Genomic DNA, 14,225 nt, shown 5'->3' with positions numbered 1-14,225 from the left:
GAGAGTTGAGGAACTCTCTAATCTTTTCCAATACCGGCAATTTGCTGGGTATGATTACCGCCCATGGGATGGGTATGCTAGAGACCATACCCATCCCATGGGCGGTTGTGGAAAAGGTTAGAGATTGCTCAAAGTAGCCTCATGAACTGAACTGGTCACTGACCATCTCCACCCCTTTTTAATTCTCACCTTCTTGAGCCATGATTAAGGTGGATAGTTATCATATATATGCTTGTGTACATGTAATGGATCGTGAATAGCTACCCAGTCCGAAGATTGTCAGTCTAAGATTGACCGGTGCTGTAAGGACGGGACTCCAGATAGTGAATTTCGACAGAAACACATTAGGCAGTGAAGTAGTGGAGGCAGACTCCAGTGTGTGTGGGGGGGGGGGGGGAAGAATAAAAAGATAAAAAGTTGATTGACAGTTGAGAGGCGGGTCGAAAGAGCAGAGCTCAACCCCCGCAAGCACAACTAGGTGAATACAACTAGGTGAATACAACTAGGTGAATACAACTAGGTGAATAAACTCACACACATACATAACGGTGGGTGGTGGCTGAGTGGACAGCGCTCTAGACTCGTGGACTTAGGGACCGGGTTTCGATCCCCCGGCACCGCCGGAAAAACTAATAAGCAGTTTCCTTCACCCTGATGCCCCTATTACCTAGCAGTAAATAGGTACCTGGGAGTAAGACAGCTGCTATGGGCTGCTTCCTGAGTATGTGTGTGTGTGGGGGGGGGGGAGTAGTTAGTAACAGATGATTGATTGACAGTTGAGAGGCGGGCCGAAAGAGCAGAACTCAACCCCCGCAAGAACAACTAGGTGAATACAACTAGATGAATACACACCCACACTGTGTGTGGGTATCATGCCTAACAAACCTTTTGGAATTCTATGATAAAATAACGAGGATAAGGCAGAACGGAGACGGATGGCCAGACTGCATATTTCTGGACTACCATAAAGCCATTGAAACAGTACCGCACAGGAGACTGCTATTTAAACTTAAGAAGCCGGCAGGAGTAAGCGGAAGGCCCTAGTATGGGCAAGGAACTACCTAACAGGAAGGAGCAAGAGAATTACGGTAAGGGGCGAGAAACTAACTAACGAACTAACTAACTAACTAACGAACTAACGTTCGGACTAACGAACAGTAACGAGTGGAGTACCTCAAGGATCGGTGCTGGGAACCTATTCTATTTCTAATATACGTTAATGACATGTTTACAGTAGTAGAAATGGAAAATGGGAAGTTATGAAAATGGGATTAGGTGATAGGAGACCAAAGGGACAGTACACAATGAAGGGGAACTACCTACCTGTGACGACGCAAGAAAGAGACCTGGGAGTGGACGTAACACCTAATCTATCTCCTGATTCACATATAAATAGGATAACGACAGCAGCGTACTCTACACTGGCAAAAATTTGAGCATCATTCAGAAACCTAAGTAAGGAGGCATTTAGGGCGCTTTATACTGCCTACGTGAGGCCAGTCTTAGAGTATGCCGCCTCATCACGGAGTTCCCACCTGAAGAAACACATAAGGAAACTGGAAAAGGTTCAAAAGTTTGCGACGATGCTCGTCCCAGAGTTACGAAGGATGGGATATGAAGAGCGCCTGATGGAACTGAACCTTACGACACTAGAAAAAAAAAGAGAGAGGGGGGATATGATAGGAACGTATAAAATATTCAGGAAAATTCACAGAGTGGAAATAGAAGAAATGTTCCCACGGAAAAAAATAACAGAACTAGGGAACATGGGTGGAAGCTGGAAACTCAGATGAGTCACAGAGATGTAAGGAAGTTTTCTTTTAGCGTGAGAGTAGTGGAAAAATGGAATGCACTTAAGGAGCAGGTTGTGGGAAGCAAACTCTATTCAAAATTTTAAAACTAGATATGATAGGGAAATGGGACAGAAGTCATTGCAGTAAACAACCGATGGCTAGAAAGGCGGGATCCAAGAGTCAATGTTCGATCCTGCAGGCACAAATAGGTGAGTACACACACACACACACACACACACACACACACACACACACACACACACACACACACACACACACACACACACACACACACACACACACACACACACACACACACACACACACACACACACACACACACACACACACACACACACACACACATACACACACACACACACACACACACACACACACACGCACGCACACACACACACACACACACACACACACACACACACACACACACACACACACACACATACACACACACACACACACACACACACACACACACGCACGCACACACACACACACACACACACACACACACACACACACACACACACACACACACACACACACACACATACACACACACACACACACACACACACACACACACACACACACACACACACACACACATACACACACACACACACACACACACACACACACACACACACACACACACACACACACACACACACACACACACACACACACACACACATACACACACACACACACACACACACACACACACACACGCACACACACACACACACACACACACACACACACACACATACACACACACGCACACACACACACACACACACACACACTCACGCCACGTGCTCACTCTTTCTACACTTACACATTATCTTCCTCCTCCTCCTGCACCCACATGTTCGCCTCTAATAAACATATCATCATCACTTCCTCATTTTCGTTCCTTGAACATAATATTCTCCTTGCCTACTCTACTCCCACCCTCAACACCTCCCCCCCTCACCCCCCCCACCTAGCCTGCCTCAACACCCTTCTCCCCTCCCCCTAGTCTGCCTCTCCTCTCCTAGCACCCTCACCCCTCATAACATACACCCTCACCCCCCTTACAACATACACCCTCACCCCCTCACAACATACACCCTCCCCCCCTCACAACATACACCCTCCCCCCTCACAACATTCACCCTAAATCCTCATAAAATTCCCAAATCTTACACATCACTCAACACTGCCTCTTCCCCTTCCTAACACGCTTCCCTCCGACCCTCTCAACCCCCCTCCCCCCCCTCTTCCCCTTTACCTCCCCCCCCCTCACAGCTCCATCTGCCCCCTCTCACAGCCCCGCCCCTCTCCCCCCCTCTCAACACATTCCAACCTTCGTCACAAAAAAGCTGTGTGTGTGTGTGAAGCTGCAGTGATTAAAAGAACAATAGCGGCCGAGGAGTCAGAAGCATCATGCCCCAGACACCCGGATGCTGGCAGCCACATCCGGGTAGGGAAGGCCAGCAGCAGCAGGAGCAGGAGGAGAAGGTGTAGTGTCAGGAAGCAGGGCCAAGGTGGTGTACTAGGAGGAGGCAGGCCAAGGTGGTGTACTAGGAGGAGGCAGGCCAAGGTGGTGTACTAGGAGGAGGCAGGCCAAGGTGGTGTACTAGGAGGAGGCAGGCCAAGGTGGTGTACTAGGAGGAGGCAGGCCAAGGTGGTGTACTAGGAGGAAGCAGGCCAAGGTGGTGTACTAGGAGGGGGCAGGCCAAGATGGAGTACTAGGAGGAGGCAGGCCAAGGTGGTGTACTAGGAGGGGGCAGGCCAAGGTGGAGTACTAGGAGGAGGCAGGCCAAGGTGGTGTACTAGGAGGAGGCAGGCCAAGGTGGTGTACTAGGAGGGGGCAGGCCAAGGTGGTGTACTAGGAGGGGGCAGGCCAAGGTGGTGTACTAGGAGGGGGCAGGCCAAGGTGGTGTACTAGGAGGGGGCAGGCCAAGGTGGTGTACTAGGAGGGGGCAGGCCAAGGTGGTGTACTAGGAGGGGGCAGGCCAAGGTGGTGTACTAGGAGGGGGCAGGCCAAGGTGGTGTACTAGGAGGGGGCAGGCCAAGGTGGTGTACTAGGAGGGGGCAGGCCAAGGTGGTGTACTAGAAGGGGGCAGGCCAAGGTGGTGTACTAGGAGGGGGCAGGCCAAGGTGGTGTACTAGGAGGGGGCAGGCCAAGGTGGTGTACTAGGAGGAGGCAGGCCAAGGTGGTGTACTAGGAGGAGGCAGGCCAAGGTGGTGTACTAGGAGGGGGCAGGCCAAGGTGGTGTACTAGGAGGAGGCAGGCCAAGGTGGTGTACTAGGAGGGGGCAGGCCAAGGTGGTGTACTAGGAGGGGGCAGGCCAAGGTGGTGTACTAGGAGGAGGCAGGCCAAGGTGGTGTACTAGGAGGAAGAAGGTAGAACGAGAAGAACCAGGAGTTAAGGGAAGGTAGCAGTTGAGGACCAGAAATAGGACAGAACCTGAGAGGGAACCAAAGGAGAGTGCCAAAGTGGAGAGCCATTACAAGCACCAGGGCTGAGAACTAAGGGGGATGGGATGGGATGGAGGGATAATGGCCAAGGATAATGAATGTGGTAGGAGAGAGAGAACGAGGTCAAAAACGGGGAATAGGACCAAGGTTGGATAATGTGATGGAAGAGGATCAAGGCTGGATAATGTGATGGAAGAGGATCAAGGCTGGATAATGTGATGGAAGAGGATCAAGGCTGGATAATGTGATGGAAGAGGATCAAGGCTGGATAATGTGATGGAAGAGGATCAAGGCTGGATAATGTGATGGAAGAGGATCAAGGCTGGATAATGTGATGGAAGAGGATCAAGGCTGGATAATGTGATGGAAGAGGATCAAGGCTGGATAATGTGATGGAAGAGGATCAAGGCTGTATAATGTGATGGAAGAGGACCAAGGCTGGATAATGTGATAGAAAATAGCTGGTGAGAAACAAATATGACTTGCACTTCTGCAATTTTGTAAATCCTCATCACATGTTTTGCTGCATCCCCCTCGCCCCCCCCCCCCCTTCCCCCTCCACCACCCAAAAAAAAATGAACCATTAGGATATTATTTTGCAATTCCAATCAAAAGGAAAAAGCTGTACTTCCATTTTTATTGATAAGAAACCGAAATGATTCAAAAACATTATCATATTGTAATATACAGAAAGTTAACATTTAATAATTTTTTTATAAATTATTAATTTTATTAATCATTTATTAAGATTTCTTCACTTATTCCAATTCAAATTGGAATTACATCAGATTTTTTAGAATATTTGATGTAATTTCACTCGGAATAAGTTTCCGGAAAAAAAAATTATTACTAAAACATAACACAAAAATCGGGTTCCAAAATAAATTCAGTTGTATGCGCACTGGCAAAAAACTTTAGATCAATTTACGAAGCTTCCAGAAAGCTATACCGCCAAAAGCCCTTTACTTGGGCTGGACGGTAGAGCGACGGTCTCCCTTCATGCAGGTTGGCGTTCGATCCCCGACCGTCCAAGTGGTTGGGCACCATTCCTTCCCCCCGTCCCATCCCAAATCCTTATCTCTTCGAAGTGATATTTAGTCGAAATAGCTTAACGCTTTCTCCCGATAGTTCCCTTCCCTGCATTAGTGCATCAATTTACCTCCATCTACAGATAAATTAATTACTTTCCAATGGTTTACACAGATGAGTATAGTTATTCACCTCACACTTACGGCGTGAGGTAAGGTGTGAGTAAACACCATGCAGGTAAGGGTCGTGTTGGGGTCTAGATTGAGACATTCATCTGTCGAATCAAATGTTTTTTGTATTTGTATCAAAAGCAAATGCTTTTGATACTCTCCTGATAAGATCTTAGCTGATCAGGAGAAAGCGCCGAGTCTCTAGGACTATATACCTTTCACGTGACTTATTGTCCTCAATCAAGGTGGTGTTTTAAGCACGCAGATACTGGCTCATGAACTCACACACTATGTTGACCAGACCACACACTAGAAAGTGAAGAGACGACGACGTTTCGGTCCGTCCTGGACCATTCTCAAGTCGATTGTGAGAATGATCGACTTGAGAATGGGCTAGGACGGACCGAAACGTCGTCGTCCCTTCACTTTCTAGTGTGTGTGGTTTGGTCAACATATTTCAGCTACGTTATTGTAACTCCTCGTCTCACACATTATGTTATAAAATGGTTAGTCGTGAGACCCTTCAGACCTGCCTGTATCAGGCACCTGAAGCTGTGGACTCACTTGGTTAACTCATGTGTTCTTGTGCAGGCGATGAGTCACAATAACGTGGCTGACGAATGTTGACCAGACCACACACTAGAAGGTGAAGGGACGACGACGTTTCGGTCCGTCCTGGACCATTCTCGTGTTCTTGATGATGTCCTTATAATGCACTCATAAAGATCATGAGTGGAGGCTACTTATCACATGGTCCTAACTAACTACCCAGTGAGATGGTGAGGTTTTAACACACACACACACACACACACACACACACACACACACACACACACACACACACACACACACACACACACACACACACACACACACACATACACACACACACACACACACACACACACACACACACTATGTAACGCTTCACATGGTCTTAGATAGCTGCATAAGTACAGATGTATCTATATATAAGAAAAAAGAATGCTTTCTCGAAAGGTACAAATATATCTCTCCAGACATACAATACCATGAGAGTGTTTGCTGAGCTGCCAATTAGACTTCAAAAAGACACATTGAACACTGTTTATATAGGGCTGACGTAAATCTGTGTATTTATGTATGTATGTATGTATGTATGTATGTATGTATGTATGTATGTATGTATGTATGTATGTATGTATGTATGTATGTATGTATGTATGTATGTATGTATGTATGTATATATGTATGTATGTATGTATGTATGTATGTATGTATGTATGTATGTGTGTGTGTATGTATGTATGTATGTATGTATGTAGGTTAGATTAGCATTTTATAAGCCCTACAATCACCTGTGATTGTTCAATAAATCGGTGATCTATATGTTTAACAGAGCTCTAACTAATTCAGGGTGTATGATTAGAAGAAAATGTATATATGTTAATTTATCATTGTAAATGTGTGGCCACGTCTGTGGTAGAACACAAATAAAAGTCCTGTGCTAGTACTGTTTAATGGAAGTCTGAAACATGACGTCTTACCTGACGCGAGACAAAATTCACCACAATTTGAGACCAGTTTCCTTAACATAATTAAGATACAAAGTTTTGGAGAGAATTAAAATCGACAGTTCGAATGTTGATCAGACCACACACTAGAAGGTGAAGGGACGACGACGTTTCGCTCCGTCCTGGATCATTCTCAAGTCGATTGTAATGAGGAAGTAGATGCAGGCAATAAATAGGCAAGAGCGGTGAGGAACAAAGTAAGATGTAGTAGAAGGGATAGTAGTAGGAATAAGAACGTAGAGAGCCTATTGGCCCATGCGAGGCAACTCCTATTAAAACCACCGAATGAGAGGAGATAGTTCGAATGTTTCAATTTAGACCCAAACATTCTTCTAACCTACATAGTTTCCTTCCCGATCAAAACTTGCTTCGCTTAATATTTTATTGGGTTAGAACCCAGCTCTCAGACGACATTTATTGATCTATAAATGATTTTGATGCAACAGAGAATTAACCTTTGAATAAATAGCCTCTCTAGACCCGTCTTGCTGACACAAAGTGTGCGTGTTTGGCAGCTAATCTAAGTTTGCTATCTTTACTCATGAGTATGGCTCATCATGTGTATTTCAGCATATATGAATGTCTATAGCTGAAGACTTGTAAAAGTCACATATACACATTCAGCTCCTCATGTACATGTTTTGATATTCTGTTTATGGGTCAATTTTTACTATTATTATTCTTTATTTAATTATTATTGAATTTTTTGTTTATTAGTGGGGAATATCTGGTTAGTATTTCATCTAAGAAATGTATAATGTGGGGGCTTGATTTCATAGAAGAGATCTAAGCTCTTGGGCCACCAGCTGTCGGGGGCGAGGCAGCTCATCTTAGAGTAATCTCTCTAGCACTGAGTGGTCTAAATTATCAATGGTGTTCCACACCCTGGAAGTTTACCTCTGCAGTCTGATGTCCAGTGGGTACAAGTTTAGTTCACATGATGAGGGGAAGAAGGGAGAGGGAGGCGAGGGAAGAGAAGGAAGTAATGGGGAGAGAGGTTTAGTGAGAGGGGAGTGAGAGGGGGTGAGAGGGGAGTGAGAGGGAGAGAGAGGCGGGAGAGGGGGTATGGAGACACTAAGGAAGACCGAGGGTGAAGGATCATCTTGCACCATGTAGACACTCCCTCATACACAGTCATCTTGGTTTTTATACAATCTCCCTCACTTTTTTTGGCCTCACTTTCTTCCTACTCTAATCATTCATTGTAATATGTTGCACGCATTAACCACTCCATCATTGCAAGCCTTAACACTCCATCATTGTACGCATTAACCACTCCATCATTGCAAGCCTTAACACTCCATCATTGCAAGCATTAACCACTCCATCATTGCAAGCCTTAACCACTCCATCATTGTAAGCATTAACGACTCCATCATTGTACGCATTAACCACTCCATCATTGTACGCATTAACCACTCCATCATTGCGCGCATTAACCACTCCATCATTGCAAGTCTTAACCACTCCATTATTGCAAGTCTTAACCACTCCATCATTGCAAGCCTTAACCACTCCATCATTGCAAGCCTTAACCACTCGATCATTGCAAGCATTAACCACTCCATCATTGCAAGCCTTAACCACTCCATCATTGCAAGCATTAACCACTCCATCATTGCACGCATTAACCACTCCATCATTGCAAGTCTTAACCACTCCATCATTGCAAGCCTTAACCACTCCATCATTGCAAGCATTAACTACTCCATCATTGTAAGCATTAACCACTCCATCATTGCACGCATTAACCACTCCAGAGACGTCGGGCTATAGACAGTAGAGACGTCAGGCTATAGACAGGAGAGACGTCAGGCTATAGACAGTAGAGACGACAGTTTAAGACAGGAGAGACGTCAGGCTATAGACAGGAGAGCCGCCAGTTTAAGACAGGAGAGACGTCAGGCTATAGACAGGAGAGACGTCAGGCTATAGACAGTAGAGACGCCAGTTTAAGACAGGAGAGACGTCAGGCTATAGACAGGAGAGCCGCCAGTTTAAGACAGGAGAGCCGCCAGTTTAAGACAGGAGAGACGTCAGGCTATAGACAGGAGAGCCGCCAGTTTAAGACAGGAGAGACGTCAGACTATAGACAGGAGAGACGCCAGTTTAAGACAGGAGAGACGTCAGGCTATAGACAGGAGAGACGTCTGGCTATAGACAGGAGAGACATCAGGCTATAGACAGGAGAGACATCAGGCTATAGACAGGAGAGCCGCCAGTTTAAGACAGGAGAGACGTCAGGCTATAGACAGGAGAGACACCAGTTTAAGACAGGAGAGACGTCAGGCTATAGACAGGAGAGCCGCGAGTTTAAGACAGGAGAGACGTCAGGCTATAGACAGGAGAGACATCAGGCTATAGACAGGAGAGACATCAGGCTATAGACAGGAGAGACATCAGGCTATAGACAGGAGAGACATCAGGCTATAGACAGGAGAGACATCAGGCTATAGACAGGAGAGACATCAGGCTATAGACAGGAGAGACATCAGGCTATAGACAGGAGAGACATCAGGCTATAGACAGGAGAGACATCAGGCTATGGACAGGAGAGACGTCAGACTATAGACAGGAGAGACGTGGAGTTACAGACACTAGAGGCTACACGACGCATGCGCGGTGGCGTCGGGTACCAGACGACGGGTCGTGCCGGGTCCCATTACATCCACACTCCACCAGGGATTTATTACCAACATTGCCCCATTTTATGTCGGAGGTTATAAAGCTGGATATTATCACCCCGTCCCATTAAGCTTGAATATCAGGGCGAGCTGCGTGAGTGTGATACTACACCTAGTGTGCTGAGCCCCTCTGACACGAATGGCACAGGAGTGCCACCAGATGATAGGTACAGCGACACCTGTTAGACAATAGCCAGCGTGTCCCCTTTGTAGCAGCAACAGTGGTGTCTGTCAGACATGAGCCAGCGTGTTCCCTTTGTAGCAGTACCAGTGGTGCCTGTCAGACATGAGCCAGCGTGTTCCCTTTGTAGCAGCACCAGTGGTGTCTGTCAGACATGAGCCAGCGTGTTCCCTTTGTAGCAGCACCAGTGGTGCCTGTCAGACATGAGCCAGCGTGTTCCCTTTGTAGCAGCAACAGTGGTACCTGTCAGATATGAGCTAGGGGGGGACATCTGTTTCCAGCGACAGCTGCACCTCTTAGACATGTGCCAGAGCGACATGTGCAGCCAGTTATCAGATAAGAGCCAGAGCGACACCTGTTCCCGACATTTTCTTTCCACTTGAAGAGCGGAAAATCGCTGCGAATGCATCATAGGTTCCTTTATCTGGCATCACATTCCGGAGACTAAAGTTACTTAGAAGGCCTCGTTGCAAGGAGCAACATTCGTTATATTCTAAGTGGCTACTCGTCATTCCCAAGATTAAAAGCATTCCTGGCACCACCAACAATGTAACATATTAATGTCTGCAACCAGAGCAAATCACAGCTCATGCATGATTGCACAATAAAGTGCTCTTATCACTGAATAATATTCCTCTCCACAAAGGCACTTGACGACTTAAAGCACTCACTGGGAAGCTTGTTTTTACGCCAAGTTGCTCAGTATAATCGACTTTAATTAGCGCCTAGCGTGATAAACTGGAGTAGATTCAAGCGTTGTTTACGGATCTAGTCTGGATTTTAAGACCGTAATCTGACGCCTATCTTGGTATAAAATGATGAAGTTCGCTTTTAGAAAAAATTTACCACCAGTCACCAAGGAACTGGGTCCCTTCTAGGAGGGGAATTCACTCTGTGTAAAATTGTGCTTTAGTGCCCTCTAGTTTTCTCTGGCTTGTCTTTTCAAACGAGCTTATTTTGCCTCCCCTTTTAATCTCATAACAAGGCACTTGAAACTCGTATGTGTGTGGAAAATTTAATGAACTTGCAAAGGATAGGAAAAAAAAGTCTTCGTATTTATTCGTGTGAAATAGAGCTAATTAGACTTTGATGGTGTTTGCAGCTGTGATAATCAGTCTCGACTCCATACTCTGACTTAGATGACACATTTCTCCCCTACTCGAGCCTTTCAACATCCATCCTTCCCTTATAATAGTGGCCACTTTCCCCCCATAAAACTGTCTGACACCTCCTCTCGCCCTCTTACCACACTGCTTCTTGCTTCAGCCCCCAAACACTAACCCACACTGCCCATGCCACAGCCCCCAAACACTACCCACACTGCCCATGCCACAGCCCCCAAACACCACCCACACTGCCCATGCCACAGCCTCCAAACTCTATCCCCACACTGCCCATGCCACAGCCCCGAAACGCCACCCACACTGCCCATGCCACAGCCCCCAAACACCACCCACACTGCCCCATGCTACAGCCCCCAAACACTAACCCACACTGCCCATGCCACAGCCCCCAAACACCACCCACACTGCCCATGCCACAGCCCCCAAACACTACCCACACTGCCCATGCCACAGCCCCCAAACACTACCCACACTGCCCATGCCACAGCCCCCAAACACCACCCACACTGCCCATGCCACAGCCCCAAACACCACCCACACACTGCCCATGCTACAGCCCCCAAACACCACCCACACTGCCCATGCCACAGTCCCCAAACACCACCCACACTGCCCCATATCACAGCCCCCAAACACCACCCACACTGCCCATACCACAGCCCCCAAACACTACCCACACACTGCCCATGCCACAGTCCCCAAACACCACCCACACTGCCCATGCCACAGCCCCCAAACACCACCCACACTGCCCATGCCACAGCCCCCAAACACCACCCACACTTCTCTAAAGACTCCCCACCGCAGCCTGTCGCATAATTTCCCCAGTTGTCGGCGTGAAAGTGGCTGAGCAAGTTTCGTGTCCTGGTGTTGGAGTTGGTGACGCAGGAGCTGATGTTCCACATCCTGGTGGAGGCGGGAGTGTGTCGACCGCCATATCCCGGCCCCCATCCTTGCCTCCATGCTCTGACACTAACTATATCCTCGTAATGACACTGCTATGTGACTCCCAGTCACAAAAAAGCGCCAAGAAAAACGTGTGTGACTGGCCTGAGTAGCGAGCAACCGCCGCTCTGACGTAGCTCTGACGTAGCCGTGACGTCAGCCGACGAAGACTCAGGTGGGACACAGAAAAACAAAGAGGATCTCGGCTCAGGTTTCTTTGCAGACGGCCATGTTGCTGACTTGAGGCAGCTGCCTTCCTCTCGCCTCACTGCTGGCACCTTTTACCGCACGATTACGTTCACAAAGAGGTAGATTAAAGAGGTTACGATGGATTGGGTTACTCAGAAAGAAGTATTATTCAGGCACTTGGATTCTTGGATATTTCTCGCCTGGGGCAAGAGGTGAAAGGTCAAGAGAGAGGGCAGCCAACACTGGTCTGACAGCAGCTGTCTGCCACTCAACGATACTCACAGTAATTGTCTGAAGTTCTTGACAATCATTATGTTTTGTCTTAAGGAACTCAAGGGTCTTAAGACACTTTGTCTTCGTATAGAGTTTTCTTAACATTTTGCTAAATGGTATTAATATAAACTTTCATTTTAAAGTGTTCATAACTTTTTGTATTATGTTTTTTTGTAATGTTAGCACAGCTGTTCTCCTGAAATACTGCTTCTCCCACAGACTCTACCGCAGACACTCCAACAGACACTTCCACACAGACTCCACCACAGACACTCCCACAGACACTACCCCAGACACTCCCAGACACTAGCAGACAGTGACACACTCACAGTCCAAATTAGTGACAAAGACATAACTGTACGAATATTCAAAAATTCTGTTACAGGATCTACCAAAATCACTTTCATAACAACTACTAAAAAACGCTTTCTAATTAACTGTCACAGACATCCTTTACAGAAAATGATTCACTATCATGCTGTCAAATATATTTTCACAGGCACTGAAAAAGTAAATTTTCTAAATAAATTGTTACAGACAATCTCACAGGAGCACTCACAGACTGTAACAGTCACTGAAAATATCATATGTAGCACCATAGACTAAATCAGAGAAAATTTCACAATTGGCACAAAGTCTGCCAGTGCAGACTACTGATCACATGCCTCTATATGACTAACTATCCTGTGTGATGGGGATTTTTTAGCATCACGTAGCTAGCTTTTTGACACACTGTACTCCTCTTCATATAGTCTAGGTTAGCTGCACAAATGCAGATGTACCTAATGTGATATTAATAATAAAAAAATCCCAAATTGTAAGAATCTGACGACTGACTAAGCATCCTGTTAGATCGGATTTTTTTAGCATCATGTAGCTAGCTAGCTCTTGAAACATAGTATGTAACCCTTCACACAGTAGCTGCATAAATGCACATTTACCTACATATGTTAATAAAAATACGACACAAACTATATACTCTTTACACTGTCTTGAGTGGATACATAAATGAACATGTACAGTACATATGTATGTGTTAATGCAGGGGGGGGGAAAAAGCGACAATGTTCCTTGTAATATATGCAAAGTTTGCGGATGTAGGATACTGATCACATGGCCATTCTTGACTAACAGTCCTGTGGGCTGAAGGTTTGAATCATTTAATCCTACGTATAGTTATGATAGCTGCATAAATGAGGGTGTACCGAAGTATGTGGATTAAAAAACTAATGAAATACATATTTGTAACTGATACTGATACACTGACACTCACACAGATACACTGACACTCACACAGATACACTGACACACTGATACACCGACATGGCACTCTCACACTCACACAACAAACAAACATTGTGTTTGTTATGTGAAATAAAAAAAAATTGTGCAGTTTGTTTGCTCAAACTATGTCACTTTGTCAAAAAAACAGCAGTTACTCTGACAGGCGCTGTTGTTCACATTAGCACATAAATAACCACAGATATCAGCAAAGAAACTGTTAAACTCAATTCACAGGAACTACCTCTAATATAATCACAGGAACTACCACTGGCACTGTCATAGGAACTGCAGCTACTGCCTCTAAGACAACTATCTTAGACACCATCGTAGGAACTTTCAACATTATAGCAATCAACATACCAGTAATTTACAACAATATCACAACAATTGCAGCTACAGACACCACTAATTAGCCTCCACAGACACCACCTTAACTGCCTCGTTCTTAATCTCAGGAGAGTAGGACAAACCCACCCATAAAATTCCGAATAGGGAGGTTATCTTCTT

The 14,225-nt window shown here is 46.1% G+C and overlaps 1 protein-coding gene across 1 annotated transcript in view; it reads right to left on the bottom strand.

The window, feature by feature from the left end:
- The window catches only part of LOC123751381 (uncharacterized), a 40,983-nt gene that overhangs the window by 5,923 nt on the left and 20,835 nt on the right, over window positions 1–14,225 (bottom strand). The gene's annotated exons all lie outside the window — the stretch shown is intronic.

Source organism: Procambarus clarkii, chromosome 4 (assembly GCF_040958095.1).
Source record: "Procambarus clarkii isolate CNS0578487 chromosome 4, FALCON_Pclarkii_2.0, whole genome shotgun sequence".
In the NCBI taxonomy this organism is placed as follows: domain Eukaryota; kingdom Metazoa; phylum Arthropoda; class Malacostraca; order Decapoda; family Cambaridae; genus Procambarus; species Procambarus clarkii.
Note: the sequence above shows the minus strand (reverse complement) of the source record. Positions and strands in the feature narration are given on the sequence as shown.